At 39.6% G+C, this 20,192-nt stretch overlaps 20 non-coding genes across 20 annotated transcripts; all 20 read left to right on the forward strand.

The window, feature by feature from the left end:
- The first annotated feature begins 2,300 nt into the window (after positions 1-2,300).
- TRNAG-GCC (transfer RNA glycine (anticodon GCC)) lies at positions 2,301-2,371 on the forward strand. Its single transcript has one exon. It is a non-coding gene; the product is annotated as a tRNA-Gly (tRNA).
- A 707-nt stretch (positions 2,372-3,078) lies between these two features.
- Positions 3,079-3,149, forward strand: TRNAG-GCC (transfer RNA glycine (anticodon GCC)). Its single transcript has one exon. It is a non-coding gene; the product is annotated as a tRNA-Gly (tRNA).
- A 191-nt stretch (positions 3,150-3,340) lies between these two features.
- TRNAG-GCC (transfer RNA glycine (anticodon GCC)) lies at positions 3,341-3,411 on the forward strand. The gene has a single exon. It is a non-coding gene; the product is annotated as a tRNA-Gly (tRNA).
- A 713-nt stretch (positions 3,412-4,124) lies between these two features.
- On the forward strand, positions 4,125-4,195 carry TRNAG-GCC (transfer RNA glycine (anticodon GCC)). Its single transcript has one exon. It is a non-coding gene; the product is annotated as a tRNA-Gly (tRNA).
- A 190-nt stretch (positions 4,196-4,385) lies between these two features.
- On the forward strand, positions 4,386-4,456 carry TRNAG-GCC (transfer RNA glycine (anticodon GCC)). Its single transcript has one exon. It is a non-coding gene; the product is annotated as a tRNA-Gly (tRNA).
- Positions 4,457-6,273: 1,817 nt separating this feature from the next.
- Positions 6,274-6,344, forward strand: TRNAG-GCC (transfer RNA glycine (anticodon GCC)). The gene has a single exon. It is a non-coding gene; the product is annotated as a tRNA-Gly (tRNA).
- Positions 6,345-7,051: 707 nt separating this feature from the next.
- On the forward strand, positions 7,052-7,122 carry TRNAG-GCC (transfer RNA glycine (anticodon GCC)). Its single transcript has one exon. It is a non-coding gene; the product is annotated as a tRNA-Gly (tRNA).
- A 191-nt stretch (positions 7,123-7,313) lies between these two features.
- On the forward strand, positions 7,314-7,384 carry TRNAG-GCC (transfer RNA glycine (anticodon GCC)). The gene has a single exon. It is a non-coding gene; the product is annotated as a tRNA-Gly (tRNA).
- A 713-nt stretch (positions 7,385-8,097) lies between these two features.
- Positions 8,098-8,168, forward strand: TRNAG-GCC (transfer RNA glycine (anticodon GCC)). The gene has a single exon. It is a non-coding gene; the product is annotated as a tRNA-Gly (tRNA).
- Positions 8,169-8,359: 191 nt separating this feature from the next.
- Positions 8,360-8,430, forward strand: TRNAG-GCC (transfer RNA glycine (anticodon GCC)). Its single transcript has one exon. It is a non-coding gene; the product is annotated as a tRNA-Gly (tRNA).
- Positions 8,431-10,247: 1,817 nt separating this feature from the next.
- On the forward strand, positions 10,248-10,318 carry TRNAG-GCC (transfer RNA glycine (anticodon GCC)). The gene has a single exon. It is a non-coding gene; the product is annotated as a tRNA-Gly (tRNA).
- A 713-nt stretch (positions 10,319-11,031) lies between these two features.
- Positions 11,032-11,102, forward strand: TRNAG-GCC (transfer RNA glycine (anticodon GCC)). Its single transcript has one exon. It is a non-coding gene; the product is annotated as a tRNA-Gly (tRNA).
- A 191-nt stretch (positions 11,103-11,293) lies between these two features.
- On the forward strand, positions 11,294-11,364 carry TRNAG-GCC (transfer RNA glycine (anticodon GCC)). The gene has a single exon. It is a non-coding gene; the product is annotated as a tRNA-Gly (tRNA).
- Positions 11,365-12,077: 713 nt separating this feature from the next.
- TRNAG-GCC (transfer RNA glycine (anticodon GCC)) lies at positions 12,078-12,148 on the forward strand. Its single transcript has one exon. It is a non-coding gene; the product is annotated as a tRNA-Gly (tRNA).
- A 190-nt stretch (positions 12,149-12,338) lies between these two features.
- TRNAG-GCC (transfer RNA glycine (anticodon GCC)) lies at positions 12,339-12,409 on the forward strand. The gene has a single exon. It is a non-coding gene; the product is annotated as a tRNA-Gly (tRNA).
- A 1,817-nt stretch (positions 12,410-14,226) lies between these two features.
- On the forward strand, positions 14,227-14,297 carry TRNAG-GCC (transfer RNA glycine (anticodon GCC)). The gene has a single exon. It is a non-coding gene; the product is annotated as a tRNA-Gly (tRNA).
- Positions 14,298-15,795: 1,498 nt separating this feature from the next.
- Positions 15,796-15,866, forward strand: TRNAG-GCC (transfer RNA glycine (anticodon GCC)). The gene has a single exon. It is a non-coding gene; the product is annotated as a tRNA-Gly (tRNA).
- Positions 15,867-16,557: 691 nt separating this feature from the next.
- TRNAG-GCC (transfer RNA glycine (anticodon GCC)) lies at positions 16,558-16,628 on the forward strand. Its single transcript has one exon. It is a non-coding gene; the product is annotated as a tRNA-Gly (tRNA).
- Positions 16,629-17,654: 1,026 nt separating this feature from the next.
- Positions 17,655-17,725, forward strand: TRNAG-GCC (transfer RNA glycine (anticodon GCC)). Its single transcript has one exon. It is a non-coding gene; the product is annotated as a tRNA-Gly (tRNA).
- A 1,816-nt stretch (positions 17,726-19,541) lies between these two features.
- Positions 19,542-19,612, forward strand: TRNAG-GCC (transfer RNA glycine (anticodon GCC)). Its single transcript has one exon. It is a non-coding gene; the product is annotated as a tRNA-Gly (tRNA).
- Positions 19,613-20,192: the final 580 nt, after the last annotated feature.

Here is a 20,192-nt window from a genome sequence, read left to right on the forward strand (position 1 = left end):
GCCGATGCACTTTTATCCAACTAAACAACAATAAACTGCAAATTTGTAGCGAATATAAAAAAAGAACCCACCATCATCTGCAGATCGTGATGAAAAAATTAAAAAGTCAGATTCTATATACAAAGAGAAAACGCAATTTTGGACGATGGAAAAAAGAAGAGTATTCATGCATCATGCATCTCACGTAAAAAAATTCGAGTGGAATGTGGTATAGGTGATTCAGTGGAAGAATTCTGGACTGCCACGTGGAAGACCTGGGATCGATTCCTGGCCAAAGCACTAATATCCAGATAAGCAACATCATAACCGATAAAAATGCACGTGGAGTGGTTTCAAGAAAATAACTTTCCATGTCAATGAAGAATATTAATCGCATCAAATGCAATCCCTTGTATACTTGCAGAAACAAACACCGTGAGGTCACTTTCAGCTGCGGAAATCAGGTCGCAGTTATTTTGACAACAAAATGCAATAACTAGTATTGGAAACGAGTAGTGACGAAGGATTTCTCTTGCGGAAAGCGGTTATACCAAATCTTTATAACAGGTGAAGAAATATTTTAACAACATCCCAATAACTTGCATATCATCAATTTAGTCCATCTTCGGATATTCAAGAAAAATGGGAAATTCAGGAGCCTAAGAAACACAGAAAAGTCTCACACGCGACTGAAAGAAGTTCAGTATTCATGCATCTCACGTAAAATCACACCAGGCACACGAGGCATCGGTGGTTCGGTGGTTCAGTGGTAGAATTCTCGCCTGCCACGCGGGAGGCCCGGGTTCGATTCCCGGCCGATGCACTTTTATCCAACTAAACAACAATAAACTGCAAATTTGTAGCGAATATGAAAAAGAACCCACCATCATCTGCAGATCGTGATGAAAAAATTAAAAAGTCAGATTCTATATACACAGAGAACACGCAATTTTGGCGGAATGAAAAAAGAAGAGTATTAATGCATCTCACGTAAAAAAAATTCGAGTGGAATGTGGTATAGGTGATTCAGTGGTAGAATTCTGGACTTCCACGTGGGAGACCTGAGATCGATTCCTGGCCAATGCACTTTTATCCAGATAAGCAACATTATAACCGATTAAAATGCACGTGGAGTGGTTTCAGGAAATTGACTTTACATGTCAATGAAGAAGATTAATCGCTTCAACTTCATTCCCTTGTATACTTGCAGAAACAAACACCGTGAGGTCACTTTCAGCTGCGGAAATCAGGTCGCAGTTATTTTGACAACAAAATGCAATAACTAGTATTGGAAACGAGTAGTGACGAAGGATTTCTCTTGCGGAAAGCGGTTATACCAAATCTTTATAACAGGTGAAGAAATATTTTAACAACATCCCAATAACTTGCATATCATCAATTTAGTCCATCTTCGGATATTCAAGAAAAATGGGAAAGTCAGGAGCCTAAGAAACACAGAAAAGTCTCACACGCTACTGAAAGATTTTCAGTATTCATGCATCTCACGTAAAATCACACCGGGCACACGAGGCATCGGTGGTTCAGTGGTAGAATTCTCGCCTGCCATGCGGGAGGCCCGGGTTCGATTCCCGGCCGATGCACTTTTATCCAACTAAACAACAATAAACTGCAAATTTGTAGCGAATATAAAAAAAGAACCCACCATCATCTGCAGATCGTGATGAAAAAATTAAAAAGTCAGATTCTATATACAAAGAGAAAACGCAATTTTGGACGATGGAAAAAAGAAGAGTATTCATGCATCATGCATCTCACGTAAAAAAATTCGAGTGGAATGTGGTATAGGTGATTCAGTGGAAGAATTCTGGACTGCCACGTGGAAGACCTGGGATCGATTCCTGGCCAAAGCACTAATATCCAGATAAGCAACATCATAACCGATAAAAATGCACGTGGAGTGGTTTCAAGAAAATAACTTTCCATGTCAATGAAGAATATTAATCGCATCAAATGCAATCCCTTGTATACTTGCAGAAAACAAGACGGTGAGGTCACTTTCCGCTGCAGAAATCAGGTCGCAGTAATTGTGACAACGAAATGCAAAAACTAGTATTGGAAACGAGTAGTGACGAAGGATTTCTCTTGCGGAAAGCGGTTATACCAAATCTTTATAACAGGTGAAGAAATATTTTGACATCATCCCAATAACTTGCATATAATCAATTTAGTCCATCTTCATCTTCGGATATTCATGAAAAATGGGAAATTCAGGAGCCTAAGAAACACAGAAAAGTCTCACACGCGACTGAAAGAAGTTCAGTATTCATGGATCTCACGTAAAATCACACCGGGCACACGAGGCATCGGTGGTTCAGTGGTAGAATTCTCGCCTGCCACGCGGGAGGCCCGGGTTCGATTCCCGGCCGATGCACTTTTATCCAACTAAACAACAATAAACTGCAAATTTGTAGCGAATATAAAAAAGAACCCACCATCATCTGCAGATCGTGATGAAAAAATTAAAAAGTCAGATTCTATATACACAGAGAACACGCAATTTTGGAGGAATGAAAAAAGAAGAGTATTAATGCATCTCACGTAAAAAAAATTCGAGTGGAATGTGGTATAGGTGATTCAGTGGTAGAATTCTGGACTGCCACGTGGGAGACCTGAGATCGATTCCTGGCCAATGCACTTTTATCCAGATAAGCAACATTATAACCGATTAAAATGCACGTGGAGTGGTTTCAGGAAAATGACATTACATGTCAATGAAGAAGGTTAATCGCATCAAATGCATTCCCTTGTATACTTGCAGAAACAAACACGGTGAGGTCACTTTCAGCTGCGGAAATCAGGTCGCAGTAATTTTGACAACAAAATGCAATAACTAGTATTGGAAACGAGTAGTGACGAAGGATTTATCTTGCGGAAAGCGGTTCTACCAAATCTTTATAACAGGTGAATAAATAATTTAACAACATCCCAATAACTTGCATATCATCAATTTAGTCCATCTTCGGATATTCAAGAAAAATGGGAAAGTCAGGAGCCTAAGAAACACAGAAAAGTCTCACACGCTACTGAAAGAAGTTCAGTATTCATGCATCTCACGTAAAATCACACCGGGCACACGAGGCATCGGTGGTTCAGTGGTAGAATTCTCGCCTGCCACGCGGGAGGCCCGGGTTCGATTCCCGGCCGATGCACTTTTATCCAACTAAACAACAATAAACTGCAAATTTGTAGCGAATATAAAAAAGAACCCACCATCATCTGCAGATCGTGATGAAAAAATTAAAAAGTCAAATTCTATATACACAGAGAACACGCAATTTTGGAGGAATGAAAAAAGAAGAGTATTAATGCATCTCACGTAAAATCACACCGGGCACACGAGGCATCGGTGGTTCAGTGGTAGAATTCTCGCCTGCCACGCGGGAGGCCCGGGTTCGATTCCCGGCCGATGCACTTTTATCCAACTAAACAACAATAAACTGCAAATTTGTAGCGAATATAAAAAAGAACCCACCATCATCTGCAGATCGTGATGAAAAATTAAAAAGTCATATTGTATATACAAAGAGAAAACGCAATTTTGGACGATGGAAAAAAGAAGAGTATTCATGCATCATGCATCTCATGTAAAAAAATTCGAGTGGAATGTGGTATAGGTGATTCAGAGGAAGAATTCTGGACTGCCACGTGGAAGACCTGGGATCGATTCCTGGCCAAAGCACTTATATCCAGATAAGCAACATCATAACCGATAAAAATGCACGTGGAGTGGTTTCAAGAAAATAACTTTCCATGTCAATGAAGAATATTAATCGCATCAAATGCATTCCCTTGTATACTTGCAGAAAAAAAACACGGTGAGGTTACTTTCCGCTGCGGAAATCAGGTCGCAGTAATTGTGACAACGAAATGCAAAAACTAGTATTGGAAACGAGTAGTGACGAAGGATTTATCTTGCGGAAAGCGGTTCTACCAAATCTTTATAACAGGTGAATAAATAATTTAACAACATCCCAATAACTTGCATATCATCAATTTAGTCCATCTTCGGATATTCAAGAAAAATGGGAAAGTCAGGAGCCTAAGAAACACAGAAAAGTCTCACACGCTACTGAAAGAAGTTCAGTATTCATGCATCTCACGTAAAATCACACCGGGCACACGAGGCATCGGTGGTTCAGTGGTAGAATTCTCGCCTGCCACGCGGGAGGCCCGGGTTCGATTCCCGGCCGATGCACTTTTATCCAACTAAACAACAATAAACTGCAAATTTGTAGCGAATATAAAAAAGAACCCACCATCATCTGCAGATCGTGATGAAAAAATTAAAAGTCAAATTCTATATACACAGAGAACACGCAATTTTGGAGGAATGAAAAAAGAAGAGTATTAATGCATCTCACGTAAAATCACACCGGGCACACGAGGCATCGGTGGTTCAGTGGTAGAATTCTCGCCTGCCACGCGGGAGGCCCGGGTTCGATTCCCGGCCGATGCACTTTTATCCAACTAAACAACAATAAACTGCAAATTTGTAGCGAATATAAAAAAGAACCCACCATCATCTGCAGATCGTGATGAAAAATTAAAAAGTCATATTGTATATACAAAGAGAAAACGCAATTTTGGACGATGGAAAAAAGAAGAGTATTCATGCATCATGCATCTCATGTAAAAAAATTCGAGTGGAATGTGGTATAGGTGATTCAGAGGAAGAATTCTGGACTGCCACGTGGAAGACCTGGGATCGATTCCTGGCCAAAGCACTTATATCCAGATAAGCAACATCATAACCGATAAAAATGCACGTGGAGTGGTTTCAAGAAAATAACTTTCCATGTCAATGAAGAATATTAATCGCATCAAATGCATTCCCTTGTATACTTGCAGAAAAAAAACACGGTGAGGTTACTTTCCGCTGCGGAAATCAGGTCGCAGTAATTGTGACAACGAAATGCAAAAACTAGTATTGGAAACGAGTAGTGACGAAGGATTTCTCTTGCGGAAAGCGGTAATACCAAATCTTTATAACAGGTGAAGAAATATTTTGACATCATCCCAATAACTTGCATATAATCAATTTAGTCCATCTTCATCTTCGGATATTCATGAAAAATGGGAAAGTCAGGAGCCTAAGAAACACAGAAAAGTCTCACACGCGACTGAAAGAAGTTCAGTATTCATGCATCTCACGTAAAATCACACCGGGCACACGAGGCATCGGTGGTTCAGTGGTAGAATTCTCGCCTGCCACGCGGGAGGCCCGGGTTCAATTCCCGGCCGAAGCACTTTTATCCAACTAAACAACAATAAACTGCAAATTTGTAGCGAATATAAAAAAGAACCCACCATCATCTGCATATCGTGATGAAAAAATTAAAAAGTCAGATTCTATATACACAGAGAACACGCAATTTTGGAGGAATGAAAAAAGAAGAGTATTAATGCATCTTCTTGGTTCTTTCGGTAAAGTCACGTAGAAGGGAAGTAATAAAATAATAAAAATAAAACATAATAAAATAAAATAATTCTCACGACGTTTCGGCTACAACGCAAGTAGCCGTCTTGAGGTGAAGAATGAGACACTACCAAGCATTCTTCACCTGAAGACGGCTGCTTGCGTTGTAGCCGAAACGTCGTGAGAATTATTTTATTTTATTATGTTTTATTTTTATTATTTTATTACTTCCCTTCTACGTGACTTTACCGAAAGAACCAAGAAGATGAATCCCTGCAGTCACGAAAGCTTTAAATCGAAGTATTAATGCATCTCACGTAAAAAAAATTCGAGTGGAATGTGGTATAGGTGATTCAGTGGTAGAATTCTGGACTTCCACGTGGGAGACCTGAGATCGATTCCTAGCCAATGCACTTTTATCGAGATAAGCAACATTATAACCGATTAAAATGCACGTGGAGTGATTTCAGGAAAATGACTTTACATGTCAATGAAGAAGATTAATCGCGTCAACTTCATTCCCTTGTATACTTGCAGAAACAAACACCGTGAGGTCACTTTCAGCTGCGGAAATCAGGTCGCAGTTATTTTGACAACAAAATGCAATAACTAGTATTGGAAACGAGTAGTGACGAAGGATTTCTCTTGCGGAAAGCGGTTATACCAAATCTTTATAACAGGTGAAGAAATATTTTAACAACATCCCAATAACTTGCATATCATCAATTTAGTCCATCTTCGGATATTCAAGAAAAATGGGAAAGTCAGGAGCCTAAGAAACACAGAAAAGTCTCACACGCTACTGAAAGATTTTCAGTATTCATGCATCTCACGTAAAATCACACCGGGCACACGAGGCATCGGTGGTTCAGTGGTAGAATTCTCGCCTGCCACGCGGGAGGCCCGGGTTCGATTCCCGGCCGATGCACTTTTATCCAACTAAACAACAATAAACTGCAAATTTGTAGCGAATATGAAAAAGAACCCACCATCATCTGCAGATCGTGATGAAAAAATTAAAAAGTCAGATTCTATATACACAGAGAACACGCAATTTTGGCGGAATGAAAAAAGAAGAGTATTAATGCATCTCACGTAAAAAAAATTCGAGTGGAATGTGGTATAGGTGATTCAGTGGTAGAATTCTGGACTGCCACGTGGGAGACCTGAGATCGATTCCTGGCCAATGCACTTTTATCCAGATAAGCAACATTATAACCGATTAAAATGCACGTGGAGTGGTTTCAGGAAAATGACATTACATGTCAATGAAGAAGGTTAATCGCATCAAATGCATTCCCTTGTATACTTGCAGAAACAAACACGGTGAGGTCACTTTCAGCTGCGGAAATCAGGTCGCAGTAATTTTGACAACAAAATGCAATAACTAGTATTGGAAACGAGTAGTGACGAAGGATTTATCTTGCGGAAAGCGGTTCTACCAAATCTTTATAACAGGTGAATAAATAATTTAACAACATCCCAATAACTTGCATATCATCAATTTAGTCCATCTTCGGATATTCAAGAAAAATGGGAAAGTCAGGAGCCTAAGAAACACAGAAAAGTCTCACACGCTACTGAAAGAAGTTCAGTATTCATGCATCTCACGTAAAATCACACCGGGCACACGAGGCATCGGTGGTTCAGTGGTAGAATTCTCGCCTGCCACGCGGGAGGCCCGGGTTCGATTCCCGGCCGATGCACTTTTATCCAACTAAACAACAATAAACTGCAAATTTGTAGCGAATATAAAAAAGAACCCACCATCATCTGCAGATCGTGATGAAAAAATTAAAAAGTCAAATTCTATATACACAGAGAACACGCAATTTTGGAGGAATGAAAAAAGAAGAGTATTAATGCATCTCACGTAAAATCACACCGGGCACACGAGGCATCGGTGGTTCAGTGGTAGAATTCTCGCCTGCCACGCGGGAGGCCCGGGTTCGATTCCCGGCCGATGCACTTTTATCCAACTAAACAACAATAAACTGCAAATTTGTAGCGAATATAAAAAAGAACCCACCATCATCTGCAGATCGTGATGAAAAATTAAAAAGTCATATTGTATATACAAAGAGAAAACGCAATTTTGGACGATGGAAAAAAGAAGAGTATTCATGCATCATGCATCTCATGTAAAAAAATTCGAGTGGAATGTGGTATAGGTGATTCAGAGGAAGAATTCTGGACTGCCACGTGGAAGACCTGGGATCGATTCCTGGCCAAAGCACTTATATCCAGATAAGCAACATCATAACCGATAAAAATGCACGTGGAGTGGTTTCAAGAAAATAACTTTCCATGTCAATGAAGAATATTAATCGCATCAAATGCATTCCCTTGTATACTTGCAGAAAAAAAACACGGTGAGGTTACTTTCCGCTGCGGAAATCAGGTCGCAGTAATTGTGACAACGAAATGCAAAAACTAGTATTGGAAACGAGTAGTGACGAAGGATTTATCTTGCGGAAAGCGGTTCTACCAAATCTTTATAACAGGTGAATAAATAATTTAACAACATCCCAATAACTTGCATATCATCAATTTAGTCCATCTTCGGATATTCAAGAAAAATGGGAAAGTCAGGAGCCTAAGAAACACAGAAAAGTCTCACACGCTACTGAAAGAAGTTCAGTATTCATGCATCTCACGTAAAATCACACCGGGCACACGAGGCATCGGTGGTTCAGTGGTAGAATTCTCGCCTGCCACGCGGGAGGCCCGGGTTCGATTCCCGGCCGATGCACTTTTATCCAACTAAACAACAATAAACTGCAAATTTGTAGCGAATATAAAAAAGAACCCACCATCATCTGCAGATCGTGATGAAAAAATTAAAAAGTCAAATTTTATATACACAGAGAACACGCAATTTTGGAGGAATGAAAAAAGAAGAGTATTAATGCATCTCACGTAAAATCACACCGGGCACACGAGGCATCGGTGGTTCAGTGGTAGAATTCTCGCCTGCCACGCGGGAGGCCCGGGTTCGATTCCCGGCCGATGCACTTTTATCCAACTAAACAACAATAAACTGCAAATTTGTAGCGAATATAAAAAAGAACCCACCATCATCTGCAGATCGTGATGAAAAATTAAAAAGTCATATTGTATATACAAAGAGAAAACGCAATTTTGGACGATGGAAAAAAGAAGAGTATTCATGCATCATGCATCTCATGTAAAAAAATTCGAGTGGAATGTGGTATAGGTGATTCAGAGGAAGAATTCTGGACTGCCACGTGGAAGACCTGGGATCGATTCCTGGCCAAAGCACTTATATCCAGATAAGCAACATCATAACCGATAAAAATGCACGTGGAGTGGTTTCAAGAAAATAACTTTCCATGTCAATGAAGAATATTAATCGCATCAAATGCATTCCCTTGTATACTTGCAGAAAAAAAACACGGTGAGGTTACTTTCCGCTGCGGAAATCAGGTCGCAGTAATTGTGACAACGAAATGCAAAAACTAGTATTGGAAACGAGTAGTGACGAAGGATTTCTCTTGCGGAAAGCGGTAATACCAAATCTTTATAACAGGTGAAGAAATATTTTGACATCATCCCAATAACTTGCATATAATCAATTTAGTCCATCTTCATCTTCGGATATTCATGAAAAATGGGAAAGTCAGGAGCCTAAGAAACACAGAAAAGTCTCACACGCGACTGAAAGAAGTTCAGTATTCATGCATCTCACGTAAAATCACACCGGGCACACGAGGCATCGGTGGTTCAGTGGTAGAATTCTCGCCTGCCACGCGGGAGGCCCGGGTTCAATTCCCGGCCGAAGCACTTTTATCCAACTAAACAACAATAAACTGCAAATTTGTAGCGAATATAAAAAAGAACCCACCATCATCTGCATATCGTGATGAAAAAATTAAAAAGTCAGATTCTATATACACAGAGAACACGCAATTTTGGAGGAATGAAAAAAGAAGAGTATTAATGCATCTTCTTGGTTCTTTCGGTAAAGTCACGTAGAAGGGAAGTAATAAAATAATAAAAATAAAACATAATAAAATAAAATAATTCTCACGACGTTTCGGCTACAACGCAAGTAGCCGTCTTGAGGTGAAGAATGAGACACTACCAAGCATTCTTCACCTGAAGACGGCTGCTTGCGTTGTAGCCGAAACGTCGTGAGAATTATTTTATTTTATTATGTTTTATTTTTATTATTTTATTACTTCCCTTCTACGTGACTTTACCGAAAGAACCAAGAAGATGAATCCCTGCAGTCACGAAAGCTTTAAATCGAAGTATTAATGCATCTCACGTAAAAAAAATTCGAGTGGAATGTGGTATAGGTGATTCAGTGGTAGAATTCTGGACTTCCACGTGGGAGACCTGAGATCGATTCCTAGCCAATGCACTTTTATCGAGATAAGCAACATTATAACCGATTAAAATGCACGTGGAGTGGTTTCAGGAAAATGACTTTACATGTCAATGAAGAAGATTAATCGCTTCAACTTCATTCCCTTGTATACTTGCAGAAACAAACACCGTGAGGTCACTTTCAGCTGCGGAAATCAGGTCGCAGTTATTTTGACAACAAAATGCAATAACTAGTATTGGAAACGAGTAGTGACGAAGGATTTCTCTTGCGGAAAGCGGTTATACCAAATCTTTATAACAGGTGAAGAAATATTTTAACAACATCCCAATAACTTGCATATCATCAATTTAGTCCATCTTCGGATATTCAAGAAAAATGGGAAAGTCAGGAGCCTAAGAAACACAGAAAAGTCTCACACGCTACTGAAAGATTTTCAGTATTCATGCATCTCACGTAAAATCACACCGGGCACACGAGGCATCGGTGGTTCAGTGGTAGAATTCTCGCCTGCCACGCGGGAGGCCCGGGTTCGATTCCCGGCCGATGCACTTTTATCCAACTAAACAACAATAAACTGCAAATTTGTAGCGAATATAAAAAAGAACCCACCATCATCTGCAGATCGTCATGAAAAAATTAAAAAGTCAGATTCTATATACAAAGAGAAAACGCAATTTTGGACGATGGAAAAAAGAAGAGTATTCATGCATCATGCATCTCACGTAAAAAAATTCGAGTGGAATGTGGTATAGGTGATTCAGTGGAAGAATTCTGGACTGCCACGTGGAAGACCTGGGATCGATTCCTGGACAAAGCACTAATATCCAGATAAGCAACATTATAACCGATTAAAATGCACGTGGAGTGGTTTCAGGAAAATGACATTACATGTCAATGAAGAAGGTTAATCGCATCAAATGCATTCCCTTGTATACTTGCAGAAACAAACACGGTGAGGTCACTTTCAGCTGCGGAAATCAGGTCGCAGTAATTTTGACAACAAAATGCAATAACTAGTATTGGAAACGAGTAGTGACGAAGGATTTATCTTGCGGAAAGCGGTTCTACCAAATCTTTATAACAGGTGAATAAATAATTTAACAACATTCCAATAACTTGCATATCATCAATTTAGTCCATCTTCGGATATTCAAGAAAAATGGGAAAGTCAGGAGCCTAAGAAACACAGAAAAGTCTCACACGCTACTGAAAGAAGTTCAGTATTCATGCATCTCACGTAAAATCACACCGGGCACACGAGGCATCGGTGGTTCAGTGGTAGAATTCTCGCCTGCCACGCGGGAGGCCCGGGTTCGATTCCCGGCCGATGCACTTTTATCCAACTAAACAACAATAAACTGCAAATTTGTAGCGAATATAAAAAAGAACCCACCATCATCTGCAGATCGTGATGAAAAAATTAAAAAGTCAAATTCTATATACACAGAGAACACGCAATTTTGGAGGAATGAAAAAAGAAGAGTATTAATGCATCTCACGTAAAATCACACCGGGCACACGAGGCATCGGTGGTTCAGTGGTAGAATTCTCGCCTGCCACGCGGGAGGCCCGGGTTCGATTCCCGGCCGATGCACTTTTATCCAACTAAACAACAATAAACTGCAAATTTGTAGCGAATATAAAAAAGAACCCACCATCATCTGCAGATCGTGATGAAAAATTAAAAAGTCATATTGTATATACAAAGAGAAAACGCAATTTTGGACGATGGAAAAAAGAAGAGTATTCATGCATCATGCATCTCATGTAAAAAAATTCGAGTGGAATGTGGTATAGGTGATTCAGAGGAAGAATTCTGGACTGCCACGTGGAAGACCTGGGATCGATTCCTGGCCAAAGCACTTATATCCAGATAAGCAACATCATAACCGATAAAAATGCACGTGGAGTGGTTTCAAGAAAATAACTTTCCATGTCAATGAAGAATATTAATCGCATCAAATGCATTCCCTTGTATACTTGCAGAAAAAAAACACGGTGAGGTTACTTTCCGCTGCGGAAATCAGGTCGCAGTAATTGTGACAACGAAATGCAAAAACTAGTATTGGAAACGAGTAGTGACGAAGGATTTATCTTGCGGAAAGCGGTTCTACCAAATCTTTATAACAGGTGAATAAATAATTTAACAACATCCCAATAACTTGCATATCATCAATTTAGTCCATCTTCGGATATTCAAGAAAAATGGGAAAGTCAGGAGCCTAAGAAACACAGAAAAGTCTCACACGCTACTGAAAGAAGTTCAGTATTCATGCATCTCACGTAAAATCACACCGGGCACACGAGGCATCGGTGGTTCAGTGGTAGAATTCTCGCCTGCCACGCGGGAGGCCCGGGTTCGATTCCCGGCCGATGCACTTTTATCCAACTAAACAACAATAAACTGCAAATTTGTAGCGAATATAAAAAGAACCCACCATCATCTGCAGATCGTGATGAAAAAATTAAAAAGTCAAATTTTATATACACAGAGAACACGCAATTTTGGAGGAATGAAAAAAGAAGAGTATTAATGCATCTCACGTAAAATCACACCGGGCACACGAGGCATCGGTGGTTCAGTGGTAGAATTCTCGCCTGCCACGCGGGAGGCCCGGGTTCGATTCCCGGCCGATGCACTTTTATCCAACTAAACAACAATAAACTGCAAATTTGTAGCGAATATAAAAAAGAACCCACCATCATCTGCAGATCGTGATGAAAAATTAAAAAGTCATATTGTATATACAAAGAGAAAACGCAATTTTGGACGATGGAAAAAAGAAGAGTATTCATGCATCATGCATCTCATGTAAAAAAATTCGAGTGGAATGTGGTATAGGTGATTCAGAGGAAGAATTCTGGACTGCCACGTGGAAGACCTGGGATCGATTCCTGGCCAAAGCACTTATATCCAGATAAGCAACATCATAACCGATAAAAATGCACGTGGAGTGGTTTCAAGAAAATAACTTTCCATGTCAATGAAGAATATTAATCGCATCAAATGCATTCCCTTGTATACTTGCAGAAAAAAAACACGGTGAGGTTACTTTCCGCTGCGGAAATCAGGTCGCAGTAATTGTGACAACGAAATGCAAAAACTAGTATTGGAAACGAGTAGTGACGAAGGATTTCTCTTGCGGAAAGCGGTAATACCAAATCTTTATAACAGGTGAAGAAATATTTTGACATCATCCCAATAACTTGCATATAATCAATTTAGTCCATCTTCATCTTCGGATATTCATGAAAAATGGGAAAGTCAGGAGCCTAAGAAACACAGAAAAGTCTCACACGCGACTGAAAGAAGTTCAGTATTCATGCATCTCACGTAAAATCACACCGGGCACACGAGGCATCGGTGGTTCAGTGGTAGAATTCTCGCCTGCCACGCGGGAGGCCCGGGTTCAATTCCCGGCCGAAGCACTTTTATCCAACTAAACAACAATAAACTGCAAATTTGTAGCGAATATAAAAAAGAACCCACCATCATCTGCATATCGTGATGAAAAAATTAAAAAGTCAGATTCTATATACACAGAGAACACGCAATTTTGGAGGAATGAAAAAAGAAGAGTATTAATGCATCTTCTTGGTTCTTTCGGTAAAGTCACGTAGAAGGGAAGTAATAAAATAATAAAAATAAAACATAATAAAATAAAATAATTCTCACGACGTTTCGGCTACAACGCAAGTAGCCGTCTTGAGGTGAAGAATGAGACACTACCAAGCATTCTTCACCTGAAGACGGCTGCTTGCGTTGTAGCCGAAACGTCGTGAGAATTATTTTATTTTATTATGTTTTATTTTTATTATTTTATTACTTCCCTTCTACGTGACTTTACCGAAAGAACCAAGAAGATGAATCCCTGCAGTCACGAAAGCTTTAAATCGAAGTATTAATGCATCTCACGTAAAAAAAATTCGAGTGGAATGTGGTATAGGTGATTCAGTGGTAGAATTCTGGACTTCCACGTGGGAGACCTGAGATCGATTCCTAGCCAATGCACTTTTATCGAGATAAGCAACATTATAACCGATTAAAATGCACGTGGAGTGGTTTCAGGAAAATGACTTTACATGTCAATGAAGAAGATTAATCGCTTCAACTTCATTCCCTTGTATACTTGCAGAAACAAACACCGTGAGGTCACTTTCAGCTGCGGAAATCAGGTCGCAGTTATTTTGACAACAAAATGCAATAACTAGTATTGGAAACGAGTAGTGACGAAGGATTTCTCTTGCGGAAAGCGGTTATACCAAATCTTTATAACAGGTGAAGAAATATTTTAACAACATCCCAATAACTTGCATATCATCAATTTAGTCCATCTTCGGATATTCAAGAAAAATGGGAAAGTCAGGAGCCTAAGAAACACAGAAAAGTCTCACACGCTACTGAAAGATTTTCAGTATTCATGCATCTCACGTAAAATCACACCGGGCACACGAGGCATCGGTGGTTCAGTGGTAGAATTCTCGCCTGCCACGCGGGAGGCCCGGGTTCGATTCCCGGCCGATGCACTTTTATCCAACTAAACAACAATAAACTGCAAATTTGTAGCGAATATGAAAAAGAACCCACCATCATCTGCAGATCGTGATGAAAAAATTAAAAAGTCAGATTCTATATACACAGAGAACACGCAATTTTGGCGGAATGAAAAAAGAAGAGTATTAATGCATCTCACGTAAAAAAAATTCGAGTGGAATGTGGTATAGGTGATTCAGTGGTAGAATTCTGGACTTCCACGTGGGAGACCTGAGATCGATTCCTGGCCAATGCACTTTTATCCAGATAAGCAACATTATAACCGATTAAAATGCACGTGGAGTGGTTTCAGGAAATTGACTTTACATGTCAATGAAGAAGATTAATCGCTTCAACTTCATTCCCTTGTATACTTGCAGAAACAAACACCGTGAGGTCACTTTCAGCTGCGGAAATCAGGTCGCAGTTATTTTGACAACAAAATGCAATAACTAGTATTGGAAACGAGTAGTGACGAAGGATTTCTCTTGCGGAAAGCGGTTATACCAAATCTTTATAACAGGTGAAGAAATATTTTAACAACATCCCAATAACTTGCATATCATCAATTTAGTCCATCTTCGGATATTCAAGAAAAATGGGAAAGTCAGGAGCCTAAGAAACACAGAAAAGTCTCACACGCTACTGAAAGATTTTCAGTATTCATGCATCTCACGTAAAATCACACCGGGCACACGAGGCATCGGTGGTTCAGTGGTAGAATTCTCGCCTGCCATGCGGGAGGCCCAGGTTCGATTCCCGGCCGATGCACTTTTATCCAACTAAACAACAATAAACTGCAAATTTGTAGCGAATATAAAAAAAGAACCCACCATCATCTGCAGATCGTGATGAAAAAATTAAAAAGTCAGATTCTATATACAAAGAGAAAACGCAATTTTGGACGATGGAAAAAAGAAGAGTATTCATGCATCATGCATCTCACGTAAAAAAATTCGAGTGGAATGTGGTATAGGTGATTCAGTGGAAGAATTCTGGACTGCCACGTGGAAGACCTGGGATCGATTCCTGGCCAAAGCACTAATATCCAGATAAGCAACATCATAACCGATAAAAATGCACGTGGAGTGGTTTCAAGAAAATAACTTTCCATGTCAATGAAGAATATTAATCGCATCAAATGCAATCCCTTGTATACTTGCAGAAAAAAAGACGGTGAGGTCACTTTCCGCTGCAGAAATCAGGTCGCAGTAATTGTGACAACGAAATGCAAAAACTAGTATTGGAAACGAGTAGTGACGAAGGATTTCTCTTGCGGAAAGCGGTTATACCAAATCTTTATAACAGGTGAAGAAATATTTTGACATCATCCCAATAACTTGCATATAATCAATTTAGTCCATCTTCATCTTCGGATATTCATGAAAAATGGGAAATTCAGGAGCCTAAGAAACACAGAAAAGTCTCACACGCGACTGAAAGAAGTTCAGTATTCATGCATCTCACGTAAAATCACACCAGGCACACGAGGCATCGGTGGTTCAGTGGTAGAATTCTCGCCTGCCACGCGGGAGGCCCGGGTTCGATTCCCGGCCGATGCACTTTTATCCAACTAAACAACAATAAACTGCAAATTTGTAGCGAATATGAAAAAGAACCCACCATCATCTGCAGATCGTGATGAAAAATTAAAAAGTCAGATTCTATATACACAGAGAACACGCAATTTTGGCGGAATGAAAAAAGAAGAGTATTAATGCATCTCACGTAAAAAAAATTCGAGTGGAATGTGGTATAGGTGATTCAGTGGTAGAATTCTGGACTTCCACGTGGGAGACCTGAGATGCACTTTTATCCAGATAAGCAACATTATAACCGATTAAAATGCACGTGGAGTGGTTTCAGGAAAATGACTTTACATGTCAATGAAGAAGATTAATCGCTTCAACTTCATTCCCTTGTATACTTGCAGAAACAAACACCGTGAGGTCACTTTCAGCTGCGGAAATCAGGTCGCAGTTATTTTGACAACAAAATGCAATAACTAGTATTGGAAACGAGTAGTGACGAAGGATTTATCTTGCGGAAAGCGGTTCTACCAAATCTTTATAACAGGTGAAGAAATATTTTAACAACATCCCAATAACTTGCATATCATCAATTTAGTCCATCTTCGGATATTCAAGAAAAATGGGAAAGTCAGGAGCCTAAGAAACACAGAAAAGTCTCACACGCTACTGAAAGATTTTCAGTATTCATGCATCTCACGTAAAATCACACCGGGCACACGAGGCATCGGTGGTTCAGTGGTAGAATTCTCGCCTGCCACGCGGGAGGCCCGGGTTCGATTCCCGGCCGATGCACTTTTATCCAACTAAACAACAATAAACTGCAAATTTGTAGCGAATATAAAAAAGAACCCACCCATCATCTGCAGATCGTGATGAAAAAATTAAAAAGTCAGATTCTATATACACAGAGAACACGCAATTTTGGAGGAATGAAAAAAGAAGAGTATTAATGCATCTTCTTGGTTCTTTCGGTAAAGTCACGTAGAAGGGAAGTAATAAAATAATAAAAATAAAACATAATAAAATAAAATAATTCTCACGACGTTTCGGCTACAACGCAAGCAGCCGTCTTCAGGTGAAGAATGAGACACTACCAAGCATTCTTCACCTGAAGACGGCTGCTTGCGTTGTAGCCGAAACGTCGTGAGAATTATTTTATTTTATTATGTTTTATTTTTATTATTTTATTACTTCCCTTCTACGTGACTTTACCGAAAGAACCAAGAAGATGAATCCCTGCAGTCACGAAAGCTTTAAATCGAAGTATTAATGCATCTCACGTAAAAAAAATTCGAGTGGAATGTGGTATAGGTGATTCAGTGGTAAAATTCCGGACTGCCACGTGGGAGACCTGAGATCGATTCCTGGCCAATGCACCTTTATCCAGATAAGCAACATTATAACCGATTAAAATGCACGTGGAGTGGTTTCAGGAAAATGACTTTACATGTCAATGAAGAAGATTAATCGCTTCAAATTCATTCCTTTGTATACTTGCAGAAAAAAACAGTGAGGTCACTTTCAGCTGCGGAAATCAGGTCGCAGTAATTTTGACAACGAAATGCAATAAGTAGTATTGGAAACGAGTATTGACGAAGGATTTATCTTGCGGAAAGCGGTTCTACCAAAACTTTATAACAGGTGAATAAATATTTTAACAACATCCCAAAAACTTGCATATCATCAAATTAGTCCATATTCGGATATTCAAGAAAAATGGGAAAGTCAGGAGCCTAATAAACACTGAAAAGTCTCACACGCGACTGAAAGAAGTTCAGTATTCATGCATCTCACGTAAAATCACACCAGGCACACGAGGCATCGGTGGTTCAGTGGTAGAATTCTCGCCTGCCACGCGGGAGGCCCGGGTTCGATTCCCGGCCGATGCACTTTTATCCAACTAAACAACAATAAACTGCAAATTTGTAGCGAATATAAAAAAGAACCCACCCATCATCTGCAGATCGTGATGAAAAAATTAAAAAGTCAGATTCTATATACACAGAGAACACGCAATTTTGGAGGAATGAAAAAAGAAGAGTATTAATGCATCTTCTTGGTTCTTTCGGTAAAGTCACGTAGAAGGGAAGTAATAAAATAATAAAAATAAAACATAATAAAATAAAATAATTCTCACGACGTTTCGGCTACAACGCAAGCAGCCGTCTTCAGGTGAAGAATGAGACACTACCAAGCATTCTTCACCTGAAGACGGCTGCTTGCGTTGTAGCCGAAACGTCGTGAGAATTATTTTATTTTATTATGTTTTATTTTTATTATTTTATTACTTCCCTTCTACGTGACTTTACCGAAAGAACCAAGAAGATGAATCCCTGCAGTCACGAAAGCTTTAAATCGAAGTATTAATGCATCTCACGTAAAAAAAATTCGAGTGGAATGTGGTATAGGTGATTCAGTGGTAAAATTCCGGACTGCCACGTGGGAGACCTGAGATCGATTCCTGGCCAATGCACCTTTATCCAGATAAGCAACATTATAACCGATTAAAATGCACGTGGAGTGGTTTCAGGAAAATGACTTTACATGTCAATGAAGAAGATTAATCGCTTCAAATTCATTCCTTTGTATACTTGCAGAAAAAAACAGTGAGGTCACTTTCAGCTGCGGAAATCAGGTCGCAGTAATTTTGACAACGAAATGCAATAAGTAGTATTGGAAACGAGTATTGACGAAGGATTTCTCTTGCGGAAAGCGGTTATACCAAATCTTTATAACAGGTGAAGAAATATTTTAACAACATCCCAATAACTTGCATATAATCAATTTAGTCCATCTTCATCTTCGGATATTCATGAAAAATGGGAAAGTCAGGAGCCTAAGAAACACAGAAAAGTCTCACACGCGACTGAAAGAAGTTCAGTATTCATGCATCTCACGTAAAATCACACCAGGCACACGAGGCATCGGTGGTTCAGTGGTAGAATTCTCGCCTGCCACGCGGGAGGCCCGGGTTCAATTCCCGGCCGATGCACTTTTATCCAACTAAACAACAATAAACTGCAAATTTGTAGCGAATATAAAAAAGAACCCACCATCATCTGCAGATCGTGATGAAAAAATTAAAAAGTCAGATTCTATATACAAAGAGAAAACGCAATTTTGGACGATGGAAAAAAGAAGAGTATTCATGCATCATGCATCTCACGTAAAAAAATTCGAGTGGAATGTGGTATAGGTGATTCAGTGGAAGAATTCTGGACTGCCACGTGGAAGACCTGGGATCGATTCCTGGACAAAGCACTAATATCCAGATAAGCAACATTATAACCGATTAAAATGCACGTGGAGTGGTTTCAGGAAAATGACATTACATGTCAATGAAGAAGGTTAATCGCATCAAATGCATTCCCTTGTATACTTGCAGAAACAAACACGGTGAGGTCACTTTCAGCTGCGGAAATCAGGTCGCAGTAATTTTGACAACAAAATGCAATAACTAGTATTGGAAACGAGTAGTGACGAAGGATTTATCTTGCGGAAAGCGGTTCTACCAAATCTTTATAACAGGTGAATAAATAATTTAACAACATCCCAATAACTTGCATATCATCAATTTAGTCCATCTTCGGATATTCAAGAAAAATGGGAAAGTCAGGAGCCTAAGAAACACAGAAAAGTCTCACACGCTACTGAAAGAAGTTCAGTATTCATGCATCTCACGTAAAATCACACCGGGCACACGAGGCATCGGTGGTTCAGTGGTAGAATTCTCGCCTGCCACGCGGGAGGCCCGGGTTCGATTCCCGGCCGATGCACTTTTATCCAACTAAACAACAATAAACTGCAAATTTGTAGCGAATATAAAAAAGAACCCACCATCATCTGCAGATCGTGATGAAAAAATTAAAAAGTCAGATTCTATATACAAAGAGAAAACGCAATTTTGGACGATGGAAAAAAGAAGAGTATTCATGCATCATGCATCTCACGTAAAAAAATTCGAGTGGAATGTGGTATAGGTGATTCAGTGGAAGAATTCTGGACTGCCACGTGGAAGACCTGGGATCGATTCCTGGACAAAGCACTAATATCCAGATAAGCAACATTATAACCGATTAAAATGCACGTGGAGTGGTTTCAGGAAAATGACATTACATGTCAATGAAGAAGGTTAATCGCATCAAATGCATTCCCTTGTATACTTGCAGAAACAAACACGGTGAGGTCACTTTCAGCTGCGGAAATCAGGTCGCAGTAATTTTGACAACAAAATGCAATAACTAGTATTGGAAACGAGTAGTGACGAAGGATTTATCTTGCGGAAAGCGGTTCTACCAAATCTTTATAACAGGTGAATAAATAATTTAACAACATCCCAATAACTTGCATATCATC

This window comes from Lethenteron reissneri, chromosome 19 (assembly GCF_015708825.2).
Source record: "Lethenteron reissneri isolate LAM-NWPU_2019-01 chromosome 19, ASM1570882v1, whole genome shotgun sequence".
In the NCBI taxonomy this organism is placed as follows: domain Eukaryota; kingdom Metazoa; phylum Chordata; class Hyperoartia; order Petromyzontiformes; family Petromyzontidae; genus Lethenteron; species Lethenteron reissneri.